Here is a 16086-nt window from a genome sequence, read left to right as displayed (position 1 = left end):
GAAGCCCAAGAATTCTGGAGTGGGTAGCCTATCCCTTCTCCAGTGGATCTTCCCGACTCAGGAATCGAAATGGGGTCTCCAGCACCGCAGGCAGATTCTTTACCAACTGAGCTATCACGGAAGCCCCTTCCCTGTGCTATATAGTAGGATAACTATTTTATATAAGATGGATAAACAACAAGCTTTAAAAAGATATTAAGTAACGTTTATTCAAAATACTTTTTAAATTGCCTTTTAGAGCAACTGTTTTTAGGGCCCAGTCATCTTGCCAAACTGATGATTTCAAACCAAACTTCTAATCAAGAAGAAAAAGATAAACATCCACGATTACCCCATCTTCTTGGACATCCTCTAAGAAACAATAACATACTCAATTTCTCCCACAAACCAATACAACTTTCAGCTTTTTATTAAAGTTTTTCACTTCGTACATTAAGTCACAATACCATTCACAACAACAAATTACATGGAAAAAATACATCCATCAAGAGACAAAATTCTGCAACTGTGTGTTGGTTCTGGAATAGACACTAAGGGCTTCGTCACTGGAGGGTCTCATCCATGCAGATGCTGACAACTGCTGCCAGGAGAAGAAATGGCTTCCTAGGTGGTGCAGTGGTAAAGAATATGCCTGCCAATGCAGGAGACCCAGAAGATGGAGGTTCAGTCTCTGGGTTGGGAAGATCCCCTGGAGGAGGAAATGACAACCCACTCCAGTATCCTTGTGGAAAATTCACAGACAGAGGAGTCTGGCAGACTACAGTCCATGGAGTCACAAACAGTTGGACATGACTGAGCACACACATACATACATACACACACACACACACACATATAAAGAATAAAAATTCTTCACCATGGCATTTGGCCCTTGCTTTTGTCCTGTCCAAAGAAAATCTATGAAAAAGGCACATAATTCTCTGTGGACAAGATTTACTATTACCAGTAGAATCACCACATGCCTTTTCTGGTTTCCTCTCTCAAAGTAATTCTATGCATAGTCCCCATAGTAAAGGATTGCCCAAAATCCTTATAGCTTTTCCCCTGTAGAGTCCTATTTTTCAGTGTTAAATTAGCGAAATGACATTTTCAGCTACCTGCTGAATTCAACAGTCTAAACTACTGAATTCTCTCTGAATGTAAAAAAGTTATACAGTAGGAACTCGCTGCTTCCCCACTGTCCACCCTTTCTAATTCTTCCCTATCCTCAGCGCAGCGCCACAGGGATGTTCAGTCCTCCCTTCTGTTCACAAACTAATCAAAAGCCTCTTCCCAGACTGTCGAAAATCTAAATTCCAAGAACTTGGCAGTACAGGGGCTGTTACTGGGCCAGACTCATAAGTATTCCATCCATGGCTAAAGAATTGTTAAGTAGCTAAAGTTTTCTCTAAAAAGCCTGGAATTTAAAAACAGGAAAAGAAAGGATGTGATAGGAAATGCTTTATTTTCCTTCATTTAATGTTACATTTCCTTTAATTTATGAATATCTTGATTAAACACGTAACTTGATTTGTAACTATGTTTACTATTTCGTCCTTTAAGCTTCCCTAAGCACTGCAATTTTAAGAAACAGCTTCACTAGATTTCTTTCTAACAATCAACATATCTTAAACTTATGTCTCATCTCTTCTTTGATGTTTCAAGGTTTAAAAAAAAGTAATCTGGTAGGTTACCTTAATGACACACCAAATGTCATGACTAATCTGTTGAATTGTAATCAGATGATATTTGGAGTATAGTTTTAAAACCACTGCCTAAAACAAGGTATTTAATGATGTACACAACTAATATAAATTATTTCTATTTTCCAAATATGTTTATTGATCAATAAACACAAAGTGTAATCAAGAAAATACTGAGTTATGTAACCAATTCAACAATTATTTGCATCCCTGCTAAAGGGGAAACATTTTCCTGGTTTTAAAATTATAGAAAATCTGGAAAAGTAAGTCACTGATATTAAATGTGTAATATGATTCAATTGTTGAAAACAAATAGGTTTCAGTGACTTCTCTATGAGTTAATCAGTTTTTAAACCCTAGGAATAAATTTAAGCAAGGCAGTGAAAGAGTTGTATAGTGAACATTATAACACATTAATGAAAGAAACTGAAGACATGAATAAATGGTAAGATATTCTATATTCATTGATAGAAAAAAAATAATATTGTTAAAATGTTCATACTACTCAAAGCAACATACAGATTCAATGCAATCCTTATCAAAATTCCAATGGTATTTTTCACAGAATTAGAACAAACATTCCTAAAATTTATATGGAATCACACACACACAAAAAAAACCTGAATATCAAAAACAACTTTAAGAAAGAACAAGGCTGGAGGCATTATGCCCCTTCATTTCAAATGCTATTACAAAAAATCTCCCCTGGTGGCTCAGACTGTAAAGCGTCTGCCTACAATGCAGGAGACTTGGGTTTGATCCTTGGGATGGGAAGATCCCCTGGAGAAAGAAATGGCAAACTGTTCCAGAACGCTTGCCTGGAAAACCCCATGGACAGAGGAGCCTGGTAGGCTACAGTCCATGAGGTCACAAAGAGTCGGACACGACTGAGCAACTTCACTTTCACAAAGCTATAGTAACTAAAACAGTATGGTATGGCAGGGGCGGGTAGAGACAGACACATAGATAAACAGAACAGAATAGAGAACCCAAAAATAAACCCACACATATATGTTCAATTAACTCTGGCAAAGGAGCCAAGAATATACAATGAAGAAAGGACAGTATCTGCAGTAAATGGTGTTGGGAAAATTGGACAGCCACATGCAAACAAATAAAACTGGACCACCATCTTACACAATATACAGACATTAACTCAAGATGGATTAAAGACCTGACTGTAACACCTGAAACCTTAAAACTCCTAGAAGAAAACAAAGACAGTAAGCTGCTATTTGAGATCACTCTTGATGATGATTTTTTTAATCTGACACCTAAAGCAAAAGCAACAAAAGCAAAAATAAACAGTGGAACTATGTCAAACTAAAAAGCTTCTGCATAGCAAAGGAAGGTATCCAAAATGAAAGGCAATCCACTGAGCAGGAAAAAATATTTGCATATCAGATATTTAGGAGTTAATATCCAAAATATATAAAGAACTTATACAACTCAACAGCAAAAGAAAAATCCAATTTTTAAGTGGGTAACAGACCTGAATAGACGGTTTTTCCAAATAAGACATTCAGATGGACAACAGGTATATGCAAAGGTGCTCAACATCACTAATTATCTGGGAAATACAGATTAAAACCAAAATAAGATACCACCTCTCACCTGTTAGAATGGCTATTAACAAAAGACAAACAATTAACAAGTGCTAGCAAGGATGTAGAGAAAAGAGAATCCTTGTGCACTGTTGGTTGGAATGTAAATCGGTGCATGTGTGCGTGCATGCCTATGCACGCTCAGTTGTGTCTGACTATTTGTGAGCCCATGGATTGTAGCACAGCAGGCTCCTCTGTCCATGAATTTTCCAGGCAAGAATACTAGAATGGGTTGCCATTTCCTACTCCAGGGGATCTTTCCAACCCAGGGATTGACTTGCACCTCTTGTGTCTCCTATACTGGCAGGGAGACTCTTAACCATTGGTGCCACTATGGAAAACAATACAGAGGTTCCTCAAAAATTAAAAAATATAACTACCATATATGATCCAGAAATTCCACTTCTGGGTATGTATCTGAAGAAAATGAAAACACTACCTTGAAAAGCTATAAACATCCCATTTCACTGCAGCATACTTACAATAACCAAGATATGGAATCAGCTTAAGTGTCCACTGATGGATAAACCTTAGGAAGCATCATTAGGAACAAAACAAGTGGAGGTGATGGAATTCTAGTTGAGCTATTTCAAATTCTAAAAGATGCTGCTGCTAAAGGTGTTGCACTCAATATGCCAGCAAATTTGGAAAACTCAGCAGTGGTCATGGGACTGGAAAAGGTCAGTTTTCATTCCAATCCTAAAGAAAGGCAATGCCAAAGAATGTTCAAACTACTGCACAATTGCTCATCTCACACACTAGCAAAGTAATGATCAAAATTCTCCAAGCCAGGCTTCAACAGTACGTGAACCATCAACTTCCAAATGCTCAAGCTGGATTTAGAAAAGGCAGAGGAATGAGAGATCAAATTGCCAATACCCACTGGATCACAGAAAAAGCAAGAGAGTTCCAGAAAAACATCTACTTATACTTCATTGACTACGCTAAAGCTTTTGACTGTGTGGATCACAACAAACTGTGGAAAATTCTTCAAGAGATGGGAATACCAGACCACCTTACCTGCCTCCTGAGAAATCTGTATGCAGGTCAAAAAGCAACAGTTAGAACCGGACGTGGAACAATGGACTGCTTCCAAATTGGGAAAGGGGTACATCAAGAGTGTATATTGTCACCACGCTTACTTAACTTATATGCAGAATACATCATGGAAAATGCCAGGCTAGATGAAGCACAGGCTCGAATCAAGATTGTCAGGAGAAATATCAATAACCTCAGATATGCAGATGACACCATTCTTACAGCAGAAAGTGAAGAGGAACTAAAGGGCCTCTTGATGAAAGTAAAAGAGAAGAGTGAAAAAGCTGGCTTAAAATTCAACATTCAAAAAATTAAGCTCATGGTATCCAGTCCCACCACTTCATGGGAAATAGACAGGGAAACAATGGAAACAGTGACAGGCTTTATTTTCTTGGGCTCCAAAATCACTGCAGAAGGTTTCTGTAGCCATGAAATTAAAAGACGCTTGCTGTTTGGAAGAAAAGCTATAACCAACCTAGGCAGTATATTAAAAAGCAGAGACATTACTTTGTCAGCAAACGTCCATCTAGTCAAAGCTATGGTTTTTCCAGTAGTCATGTATGGATGTGAGAGTTAGACCATAAAGAAGGCTGAGTGCCGAAGAATTCATGCTTTCAAACTGTGGTGTTGGAGAAGACTCTTGACAGTCCCTTGGACTGCAAGGAGTTCAAGCCAGTCAATCCTAAAGGAAATCAGTCCTGAATATTCATTGGAAAGACTGATGCTGAAGCTGAAAATCCAATACTTTGGCCACCTGTTGCGAAGAACTGACTCACTGAAAAAGACCCTGATGCTGGAAAAGACTGAACGCAGGAGGAGAAGGGGACAACAGAGGATGAGATTGGCTGGATGGCATCACCAACTCGATGGACATGAGTCTGAGCAAGCTCTAGAGTTGGTGATAGAGAAGCCCAGCATGCTTCACTCCACGGGGTTGCAAAGAGTTGAACACGACTGAGCAACTGAACTAAACTGAACTGATGGATAAACTGAGAAAATATGGTATATACCACATACAACTTTATATTATTTAAACAAAATATTAATGAATGTATACAATAGGATATTATTCAGCCATATAATAGAAAGGAAATCTTTCTACTGTAACAACATGAATGGACCTTGAAGTGAAATATGCTAAGTGAAATAAGTCAGACAAAAAAAGATAAATGCCATACAATGTCTCTTTTTCAAATTTATTTATTTTTAATTGAAGGATAATTGCTTTACAATATTGTGTTGGTTTCTGCCACGTATCAACACGAATCAGTCACAGGTACATACAATGTCTCTTATATGGGGTCTCTTAAAAAAAAAAAATACAAGCTCCCAGATGGAAGATTGGTGGTTACAAGAGATAGTGGGTAGTGGGTAGGAGAAATGTGTTAACTTTTTTTTTCTGTTTAAATAAACTGAATTTTTTTTTTTAATTTAAGCTCATATAGTAACTTTTTAAATATCCAGCATATACCAATATAGTTTTCCAAACACTCACACAAGTATAACATCATTTCATACCCTCAAAGGACCACTGAGGAACAGAATGGAAGTGTTAGTAGTACTCCCAAATTAAAGATGGGGAACTGACTTCAGAGATTAAATGATGTGTCCAAGTTCTCAACCACTTCAGGATAGACGAGAATTCCAAACTAAGCACTTAGACAGCTTTTTACAAGATTCATATTTTTAAAAATTCATAATCAAGTATCTATCTATTCAATGGTTTGACTTCAACCTTGAAATTAAATATGATTTCTAGACAGTCATTTCATAACCAACCAATCTGTTCAATAGTTCAAGATGGACCTCAGTTTTAAATATTTAAGGTAGGACTAAAAAAAAAGTTGAAGACACTGACTCTTAAGAGAAAAATTTACTATGTGTTCTCTAAATGTTACATAAAGATCACATTTCAAATATTACATATTAATTAGGTATTATAATTCATTTCTAGCCCTGACATAAAAATATTTGTCTTACAGAGGGAATTTTTAATGCAAAGTATTTTAGCAACATTTGCTAATTTTGATATCTAAATTAACAATTTTCAGTTTTAAAATTTGTATTTTTAATCCTGCTTATGTTACACCTTGCTTAACACACATCTCCATCATAATAACCAATTCTTGTACACTGTGTACATATAAGGTGCTGCAATTATTCTATCAAGTTGATAAGCTACTTATGTCTAAACAAAAGCTATGAATACTAAAAGCAAATAAATTCATAATCAAATTTACTGTGTGCAAGAGGTTCAAATGCATATATCTTCAGGATGAGATTCATTTATCAAAGCAGGTTTATTCATATACTTATGAAAAATGTACACATTTTGAAATAGCTTGTTTCCTCAACTCCTGTTTCCTTTTTCACTTTGCATCAACATTACAATAAAATGCTGCCTTCCTTTTTTGACCCTCACTATAACCCGCACCCTTGACAGTCTCGGATTCTTTCCTTCAGGAGATGATGCCAACGAAAAGTTTAGACCAGACCAGACTAATCAGGCTTTACCACGCCATGCATAGTACTCAGATAATTTTCCTTTTCATCATGAAGTAGACTCCACCTGAAATTGTGTTACTTTAATACCCAAAACTAGTAAACTGGAAAGACAAAAGTCTTCTATAGCATCAAAAGTAACTAATGGTGGCTAGAGAGAACACAATGGCAGAGGAGTAGGTGGATATGGAGCACATCTCTCTCCACAGGTACATTAGGAATACACCTTCAGACACAGAAGTGCATGCAGAATACCAGCTGAGAGCAGACAGGAGTACCTGCCCAGAGGGAAAGAATACATAGAACCACGCAGACTCAGGAGGAAGAAGGAACTAGGGGGGAAAAACAGGAGTGTTAGTAGCAGCAGCAGCAGCAGCAGGACTGGACCTGCCCTCAGTGGGTGGGGGAACTGAAGCAGGGGTCCGATCCCCACATCAGGACAACTGTCTGAGTTAGAGGAGAAACACTTAAGAATGAGAGTGAAAGAGCTGATCTGTGGCAGCCTAAATGGAATGAGAATCAAACAGTCCTTGCCGCAGCCATACATACCCTGGACAGGGACACAGGTCCTCTGGAAAGCGCAGAGGCTGGGAGCTGGAGTTTGGGGACTGTGGAGCAATAGCAGGGGGAGGGCTGCTGTTGACTGCAGAGAGACAGATGGAGGGGAGGTAAAGGAGGAAATTGTGGTGGGAAATGCCTGTGGAGGAAAGCTGGGCAGCCATGGAAGCAAGGTGATACTGCTGAGTCACGCGTAAGGGGTGGAGCCATCACCGTAGCCTCTCTCTCCCCACATGCCAGCATCAGCAGCTGAACAATAGAAAGGCTGACCCATCAAACGCCTAACACACTGAACTACAGAGCAGGACCCCACCCAGGGTGCTCCTTTAAGTGACTGATGCCCCGAACTACAGAGTAGGACCCCACCCAGGGTGCCCCTTTAGGTGCCTGACGCACTGACCTACAGAGTAGGAACCAAGCCAGGGGGACCCCTCTATGTGCCTGAACCGGTGGAGCTACAGAGAAAGACTGGTCAAAGAAACCTTATGATTGTCAGCTGCAAGAGGCTCGAAAAAAGACTCTGATAGGGCCATAACTCCTGCAGTGGAGGCAGTCCATGTCCCTGCACACTTGGCACCTCCAAAGTCCTCACAAGCCAAGCAGCTGCGCCACCTTCACACTCAACTCTCACTGGGGCAGAGCTGCCACAGGCAAAAAAGCTCTTGGCGTCTATGCATGCAGGGTCGCTTCAGTAATGTCCGACTCTTTGTGACCCTGTAGACTGTGGCCTCCTCCTCTGTCAAGGAAGGGGGTTCTCCAGGCAAGAATACTGGAGCGTATTGGCCAATACTGGTTGCCATGCCTGTCTAGAGCGCTATAGCTCCTGCTGTCCTATCCACCAACCCCCCTGAGTACCTGGTGCTGCCAGAACCCCGGCAACCCAAGCAGCTGCACCACCCCGACACCAGGCCCTCACAGGGACAAACCCAAGTCTTCCAGGGCAGCCTCAAGAGCAAACCCTGGTGGATGACCCACATGCAGAGATGGAAATAAAACCACAATTGAAACCCAGGGACAGTGTGGTTAAGGAAGAAGACCGAAAACCCTCCCAACAGCTGTACAAGCTGCAGATTAAATCTACACGATCAACTAGGCAGACTCTGTGTCTATGAAATATGTAAAAGGTCACTGAGATCTCCCACAAAAGAACACTGTGGACATTAGAGGCAAGAACACACAGGAATAGGACCAGGTTAGAATCTGAGCTGCCCTCACAAGCAGGTCCAGAGAACAGCACAGTGCTGGAGATTATCTTAGGGAGGTGAGGCAGACTGTGACTCCCAGTGAGGAAAAGGACTCTGACAGCAGTGACTCAAGAAAAACATTTATTATTCTTATGTTTTGACTTGTTCTGTAGATTCTTTTGGATTTTTTTTCTTTTTTTTCCCTTTTTCTTCCCTCTCTGTTGTAGTTGTCAATTTTATTGGCACTATGAAATCTTATTAAGCTTTTGAGCTTTTTTTTTTTTTTCCTCAGTCACATTTTTCACTATTGTTAAAAACCTCTGCTTCTACATTGGGCTTTTGCAGTTCTATGGGGTTTTCTTTTTTCTTTTTCTTTTGTTTTTTCTTTTTTTTTTAATTTTAATTTAAAATTTTTTAAACCAGTTATTAATTTTTCTACATTTACGCCTTTGTTTGCTTTTCCTACTGTTCTCTTTCCCTTGCGGTTAATCTTTAATATATATAAATCTTCTTTATCTACCTCTATTTCACTTTGCATATCTAGTCTCACTTTCTTTTCCTTCTTTCCTTTCCTCTCAACGTATATGTTAGTTTTCTTTTCATTGCTTTATTTCCCAATTGGAACCTTGCTTTAGCTGTGCTTTCCAGTTTGAGCTTTGGTTAGCTTTGATCTGGTAGATATAATTTCTGGTTTCCTTTGTTTCCCAGGTCAATCTATTGTACTTTATTTTTGTTGGACTATTTTGATTTTGCTTATGGGTATATATGTATATGTGTATATTCGGTCACATTTTTTATCATTGTTATAAACCTCTGCCTCTACGTTGAGCTTTTGCAGTTCTATGAAGTTTCCCTTTTTCTTTTTCCTTTCTCTTTCTTCTTCTGTTTTTTTTCCCTTTTTTATAATTTTAATTTTTAATTGCTTTTAAATACTATATTTTTCTATATTTATTCCTTTGGTCACCTTTCGTATTGTTATTTTCCCCTTGCAATTAATCTATAATGTATATAAATCTTCTGCATCTGCCTCTATTTAACTCTGCATATCTATTCTTTCTTTTCTTTCCTCTCAACATATTTTTTACTTTTATTTTCATTGCTTTATTCCCCACTTGGCACCTTGCTTTAGTTTTGTTTATCAGTTTACGCTTTAGTTAGTTTTGTTCTTATAATTTTTTATTTCCTTTCTTCACCAGGTCAATCTACTATATTTTTGTTGGAATGTTCTCACTTTCCTCATGGGTGTATATGTATATTTGTATATTCCATTATTTTAATTATTATTTGCCTGACTTTGTAACTGCCATTTGTCTGGGGTTCATCTTTGGTTTCTCATTTTTGGATATTTGCTTTAGTCTCACTTAATGCCATAAGAATCCACTTGTGGAATCTTTGTTCTTGACCACAGATCAAGCCCTGAGCCTTTGGAGTAGCAGCACTGACTCCAAGACCCTAGACTACCAGAGAACTAACCCTAGGGAATATCAAATAGTGAGAACTCACACAGAGGAAACCACTTGAATACAAGACCCGGCATCACCCAACCAACAGTAGCACCCTGTGCTAAACAACAAACAAAACAAAAATACAAACCCAATCATCAGCAGACAGGATTACCACCTGACTCAGCCTTGCCCATCAGAGGAAAAACAAACAACAAACAAAACTGAGCACAAATCTCACCCTTTTTGAAGCCACAAACCACTGCACCAACCTTAAGAGGGCAGAAACCAAAAGGAAGAAAAAATTCAACATTAAAGCCTGGGAAAAGGAATCCTCAAACACAATAAGTTAAAAAAAAATAATGAAAAGGCAGAAAAATACTACACAAATGAAGGAACAAACGAGAAACACAGAAGTCCAAATAAATGAAGAGGAAATAGGCAAACTACCTGAAGAAGAATTCAGAATAATGATAGTAAAGATGATCAAAAACCTTGAAAACAAAATGGAGAAAATGCAAGAATCAATTAACGAAGACCTAGAAGAATTAAAGAATAAACATACAGAGACAAACAACACAATTACTGAAATTAAAAATACTCTAGAAGGAATCAATAGCAGAATATCTAAAGCATAAGAGTGAATTAGTGAGCTAGAAGATAAAATGGTGGAAATAACTTCTGAAGAGCAGAATAAAGTAAAAAGAATGAAAAGAACTGAGGACAGTTTCAGCGACCTCTTGGGACAATATCAAACACACCAACATTCAAATTATAGGGGTCCCAGAAGAAGAGCAAAAGAAAGGGTATGAGAACATTTTTGACGAGATTATAGTTGAAAATTTCCCCAACAGGGAAAAGGAAATAGTCAAGTCCAAGAGGCACAAAGAGTCCCATACAGGATAGACCCAAGGAGAAACACGCCAAGACACATACTAATCAAACTAACAAAGACTAAACACAAAGTAAGAATATGTAAAGCAGCAAGGGAGAGGCAACAAGTAACCTGCAAGGGAAACTCCATACGCTTAACAGCTGATCTTTCAGCAGAAACTCTGCAGGCCAGAAGGGAATGGCAGGATATATTTAAAGTACTGAAAGGGAAAAATCTACAACTAAGATTACGGTACCCAGCAAGGATCTCATTCAAAATCGATGAAGAAATAAAAAGCTTTTCAGACAAACAAAAGTTAAGAGAATTCAGTACCACCAAACCAGCTTTACCACAAATGTTAAATGGATCTATATAGTCAAGAAATACAAGAGAAGAAAGTGAAAGTGAAGTGAAGTCACTCAGTCGTGTCCGACTCTTTGCGACCCCATGGACTGTACCCTACCAGGCTCCTCCCTCCATGGGATTCTCCAGGCAAGAGTACTGGAGTGGGTTGCCATTTCCTTCTCCAGGGGATCTTCCCAACCCAGGGATCGAACCTGGGTCTCCCACATTCCAGGCAGACGCTTTAACCTCTGAGCCACTAGGGAAGCTGGTGAAAAGAAGCTGGAAGAGAAAGAAAAAAGATCTCCAAAATCAACTACAACAATTAAGAAAATGGCAATAGGAACATATATATCAATAATTACTTTAAATGTAAATGGATTAAATGCTCCAACCAAAAGACACAGACTGGCTGAATGGATACAAAAACAAGACCCATATATATGCTGTCTAGAAGAAACCCACTTCAGACCTAAAGATACACATAAACTGAAAATGAGAGAATGGAAAAATATATTCCATGTAAATGGGAAGCAAAAGAAAGCTGGAATACCAATCCTCATATCAGACAAAATAGACCTGAAAATAAGATTACAAGAGATAAGGAAGGATACTACATAATGATCCAGGGATCAATCCAAGAGGAAGACATAACAATTGTAAATATCTATGCACCCAACATAGGAGCACCTCAATATATAAGATAAACACCAACAGACATAAAAGGAGAAATAGATAATAACACAATAATAGTAGGAGACTAACACCCCACTCACATCAATGGACAGATCATCAAATAGAAAATTTAAAAGGAAACACAAGTCTCAAATAATACATTAGATGAGATGGATCTCATTGATATCTTCAGGACATTCCATCCAAATGCAGAAGAATACACCTTCTTCTCAAGTGCACATGGAACATTCTCCAGGATAGACCACATCTTGGGTCACAAATCAAACCTCAGTAAATTTAACAAAATTGAAATCGTATCAAGCATCTTCTCTGACCACACTATGAGACCAGATATCAATTACAAGAAAAAAACTGTAAGAAACACAAACACACGGAGATTAAGCAACATATTTCTAAATAACCAATAGGTTACGGAAGAAATCAAAAGGGAAATCAAAAAAATTCTAGAAACAAATGACAATGAAAACACGATAACTCAAAACCTATAGGATGCAGAGAAAGCAGTTCTAAGAGGGAAGTTTATAGCAATACAACCCTACCTCAAGATATAAGAAAAATATCAAATAGACAGCCTTACTTAACACCTCAAACAACTGGGAAAGAAAAAAAGAACAACAACAACAAAAAATTAGTAGAAGGAAAGAAATTATAAAGATCTGAGCAAAAATAAATGAAAAAGAAATGAAAGAAACAATAGTAAAGATTAATAAAACTAAAAGCTGGTTCTTTGGGAAGACAGACAAAATTAACAAGCCTTCAGCCAGACTCATCAAGAAAAAAAGAGAGAAGAATCAACAAAATTATAAATGAAAAAGGAGAGGTTAACAGACAATGCAGAAATAAAAGGATTACAAGAGACAATATGGCAATAAAATGGATAACCTGGAAGAAATGGACAGATTCTTAGAAAAGTTCAATCTTCCAAGACTGAACCAGGAAGAAATAGAAATTATGAACAAGCCAATCACAAGCACTGAAATTGAAGCTGTGATAAAAAAAAAAAAATCTCCCCAAAACAAACGCCCAAGACCAGATGGCTTAACAGGAGAATTCTATCAAACATTTAGAGAAGAGCTAATGCCTATCCTTATAAAATTCTCTCTAAAAATTGCAGAGTAAGGAACACTTCCAAACTCAATCTACAAGGCCACCACCACCCTGATAACAAAACCAGACAAAGACAATGCAAAAAAAAAACTACAGGCCAATATCACTGATAAACATAGATGCAAAAATCCTCAACAAAATTTTAGCAAACAGAATTCAACAACACATCAAAAAGGTCATACAGCATGATCAGGTTGGGTTTATTCCAGGAAGGCAAGGATTCTTCAATATACACAAACCAACCAATGTGATATACTATATTAACAAATTGAAAGATAAAAACCATATGATCATCTCAATAGATGCAGAAAAAGCCTTTGACAAAATTCAGCACCCATTTATGATTAAAACTCTTCAAAAAATGGGCATAGAAGGAACCTACCTCAACATAGTAAAGCCCATATATGATGACCCTACAGCAAACATTATTCTCAATGGTGAAAAACTGAAAGCATTCCCCCTAAGATCAGGAACAAGACAAAAGTGTCCATTTTCACCACTCTTATTCAACATAGTTCTGGAAGTCCTAGCTACAGCAATCAGAGAAGAAAAAGAAATAAGAGGAATCCAGATTAGAAAAGAAGAAGTAAAGCTCTCACTGTTTGCAGATGACATGATACTGTACATAGAAAACCCTGAAGATGCTAAGTAGTGAATTTAGCAAAGTTGCAGGATACAAAATCAATACACAGAAATCATTTGCATTTCTATATACTAACAATGAAAAATCAGAAAAAGAAATTAAGGAATCAATCCCATTCACCATTGCAACAAAAAGAATTAAATATATAGGAATAAACTTACCTAAGGAGACAAAAGAACTATACACATTAAATTATAAGACACTGATGAAAGAAATCAAGGACGACATAAACAGATGGAGAGATATCCCATGTTCCTGGGTAGGAAGAATCAATATTGTGAAAATGACTATACTACCAAATGCAATCTACAGATTCAATGCAATCCCTATCAAATTACCAATGGCATTTTTCACAGAACTAGAACAAAAAATTTCACAATTCATATGGAAACACAAAAGACCCCGAATAGCCAAAGTAGTCTTGAGAAAGAAGAATGGAGCTGGAGGAATCAACCTGCCTGATTTCAGATTATACAACAAAGCTATAGTCATTAAGTCAGCATGGTACTGGCACAAAAACAGGAATATAGACCAATGGAACAAGATAGAAAGCCCAGAAATAAATCCATGCACCTATGGGTACCTTATTTTTTACAAAGAAGGCAAGAATATACAATGGGGCAAAGACAGCCTCTTCAATAAATGGTGCTGGGAAAACTGGACAGCTACATGTTAAAAGAACAAAATTAGAACACTTCCTAATACCATACAGAAAGATAAACTCAAAATGGATTAAAGACCTAAATGTAAAACCAGACACTATAAAACTCTTAGAAGAAGACATAGGCAGAACACTCGATGACATAAATCAAAGCAAGATCCTCTATGACCCACCTCCTAGAGTAACAGAAATAAAAACAAAAGTAAACAAGTGGAACCTGATTAAACTCAAAAGCTTTTGCACAGCAAAGGAAACAATAAGCAAGGTGAAAAGACAACCCTCAGAATAATAATAGTAAATGAAACAACTGACGAAGGATTGATTTCCAAAATATATAAAGCAGCTCATACAACTCAATGCCAGAAAAACAAACAACCCAATCAAAAAGTGGTAAAAAGACTTAAACAGGCATTTCTCAGAAGAAGACATATAGACAGCTAACAAACATGAAAAGATCCTCAACATCGCTCATATTTAAAGAAATGCAAATCAAAACTACAATGAGATATCACCTCACACTGGTCAGAATGGCCCTCATCAAAAAGTCTACAAACAATAAATGCTGGAGAAGGTATGGAGAAAAGGGAATGCTCTTGCACTGTTGGCGGGAATGTAAAATGATACAGCCACTATGGAAGACGGTATGGAGATTCCTTAAAAAACTAGGAATAAAACCACCATATGACCCAGCAATCCCACTCCGAGGCATATACCCTGAAGAAACCAGGGTTGAAAAAGACATATGTATTCACTGCAGCACTATTTACAGTAGCTAGAACATGGAAGCAACCTGGATGTCCATCAACAGATGAATGGATAAAGTTGTGGTACATATACATGAAGGAATATTACTCAGCCATAAAAAGGAACACCTTTGAGTCAGTTCTGATGAGGTGGACAAACCTAGAACCTATTATACAGAGTAAAGTGAGTCAGAAAAAGAATGATAAATATCGTATATTAATGCATATATATATGGAATCTTGAAAATGGTATTGAAGAATTTATTTTCAGGGCAGCAATGAAGAAACAGACATGAAGAATAGATTTATGGACATGGGGAGACGGGAGGAGAGAGTGAGATGTATGGAAAGAGTAACATGGAAACTTACATTACCATATGTAAACTATATAGCCAATGGGAATTTGCTGTATGGCTCTGGAAACTCAAACAGAGGCTCTGTATCAATCTAGAGGGGTGGGATGGGGCAGGAGATGGGAGGGAGGTTCAAAGGGGAGGGGATATATGTATACCTATGGCTGATTCATGCTGAGGTTTGACAGAAAACAACAAAATTCTGTAAAGCAATTATCTTTCAATAAAAAAGTAAATTAAAAAAAAAAAAAACTAATGGCTTCACATTTTAAAACCTGATGGTAAGGACACAGAAAACATGGCTTTGTTATGCCCACAGGGCAATCCCATCTGGCTGCAGTAGACACGTGTTGTCTTTGCCTTTCCAGCATCCACTGTCTTCCTTCTGGCCACTGAGCCCTGAAAGGAGAATGGAGAAGGGCTCTTCTTCCACAAAATGCATGATGGCATATCCTCTGTCATCAGAGCCTCTCATCCCCTGGCCACAGTGTTCAGCTGAAGATGGGACTGTTATCCCAGTCATTGCAACAGTGAAGACTGCAGCAGTTCTGGAGTTTAAGGAACTGAGACGCTCTCTTTTCAGCTCTGGATGTAAGATGGTAGGATACGGTAACGATGAAGCTGCCAGCAGACACACTGCCACTAGAGGCAGAAGGC

At 37.9% G+C, this 16086-nt stretch overlaps 1 protein-coding gene and 1 non-coding gene across 4 annotated transcripts in view; both read right to left on the bottom strand.

Annotated features, from left to right (window-relative positions):
• ITPR2 (inositol 1,4,5-trisphosphate receptor type 2) overlaps positions 1-16086 on the bottom strand; it is a 591729-nt gene that overhangs the window by 554813 nt on the left and 20830 nt on the right.
• TRNAS-GGA (transfer RNA serine (anticodon GGA)) lies at positions 11421-11492 on the bottom strand. Its single transcript has one exon. It is a non-coding gene; the product is annotated as a tRNA-Ser (tRNA).

This window comes from Bos taurus, chromosome 5, assembly GCF_002263795.3.
Source record: "Bos taurus isolate L1 Dominette 01449 registration number 42190680 breed Hereford chromosome 5, ARS-UCD2.0, whole genome shotgun sequence".
NCBI classification, from domain to species: domain Eukaryota; kingdom Metazoa; phylum Chordata; class Mammalia; order Artiodactyla; family Bovidae; genus Bos; species Bos taurus.
The sequence above is the reverse complement of the archived record's forward strand: the minus strand, read 5'-3'. Positions and strand labels throughout refer to the sequence as shown.